Raw genomic sequence first — 1,363 nt, 5'->3', positions numbered from 1 at the left:
ATATATATATATATATATATATATATGCAAACTTTTGGGTAGTGAAAACATGATTTTGATATATTTCAACTTCTAAAGAAGAATTCACTGCAGTTACTGTGGAGCAAATGTTCTCTCCCATGATGAAATGTTTAAAAACATCTGTCCAGTGGTGCCCGCTTTGGGAATCCCTTAGAAGTTGAAATATGTGGTCTGATCAATAAGTATCCGGACTGCTAAAGCTAAAGCATGCAGAGTGAAGCCACTTAACACAGTTTGACCTTGAACTCTGCTGTGCATGCACACTAAGTTTTAACATTCTGGCTCACTTCTGCTGTTTACAGCAGTGCTTGGAAGGAACGTGTGTAGTGTGTGATTGTCGCATTGACCATGACAGAGAAAGTTAAGCAGAGAATCTGCATCAAATTTTGCCAAAAGTTGGTGATACCTTCTCAGAGGACTACACAAAGTTGCAGAAAGTGTATGGAGAGGAATGTATGAGCTGCACACAAGTGTGCGAGTAGTTAAGACATTTCCAAGATGGCTGAAAAAATGTTGCTAGTGACAAACATTCTGGGAGACCCACAAACAGCAGAACTGAGAAAAAAACATTGCAGATGTGCGTGTAGCTATGAGGGGAAATCATCAAATCACCATCCATGAGCTATCATGCAGATTAGTTACGGTTCAGTTCAGTCCATTATCACTGAAGATTTGGATATGAGATGCATGCCTACCAAGTTTGCGCCAAAACTGCTTTCAGCTGACCAAAAAGACACTTGGGCTTCAGTTGCACAAGATCTCCTTGATTATGTTGAAAACGATGAAAAATTTTTGGAAACGGTTATAACCGGTAATGAATCATAGGTCTATGGCTATGGCACCAAAACAAAGGCTCAGTCTTCACAGTGGAAAACCCAACCTCCCCAAGACCAAAGAAAGCAGGAATGAGTTGAAGCAATGTGAAGACACTGTCGACTGTTTTCTTTGACTACGAGGGGATTGTTTATCAAGAGTATGTTCCACCTAGACAGGCAGTAGACAAGGAGTACTACCATGATGTTTTGCAGTGTTTGCAGGATGCTGTTTGTCACAAACATCGTATGTCACAAACATATTTTAACTAATCTAAAGTTTGCTTATGCCTAAGCACTACTTGGTGTTGATACTGCCGTATATATGTATGTATGTATGTATGTATGTATATATATATATATATATATATATATATATATATACACACACACACACACACACACACACACTCACACATAAAGGACTTCTTTTCAGTTTGTCTGCCAAACTCACTCATGAGACCTTTCACTAGCCACTTGCCCCAATGCAGCACAGGGAAAACCTGAAACCATATGGCTAGGCAGCAAGC

General features: G+C 39.5%; 1 protein-coding gene across 1 annotated transcript in view; it reads right to left on the bottom strand.

Annotated features, from left to right (window-relative positions):
- LOC106882432 (epidermal growth factor receptor kinase substrate 8-like protein 2) overlaps positions 1-1,363 on the bottom strand; it is a 38,710-nt gene that overhangs the window by 29,983 nt on the left and 7,364 nt on the right. The window lies entirely within an intron of this gene.

The sequence above is a fragment of the Octopus bimaculoides genome, chromosome 11, assembly GCF_001194135.2.
Source record: "Octopus bimaculoides isolate UCB-OBI-ISO-001 chromosome 11, ASM119413v2, whole genome shotgun sequence".
NCBI classification, from domain to species: Eukaryota; Metazoa; Mollusca; class Cephalopoda; order Octopoda; family Octopodidae; genus Octopus; species Octopus bimaculoides.
The sequence above is the reverse complement of the archived record's forward strand: the minus strand, read 5'-3'. Positions and strand labels throughout refer to the sequence as shown.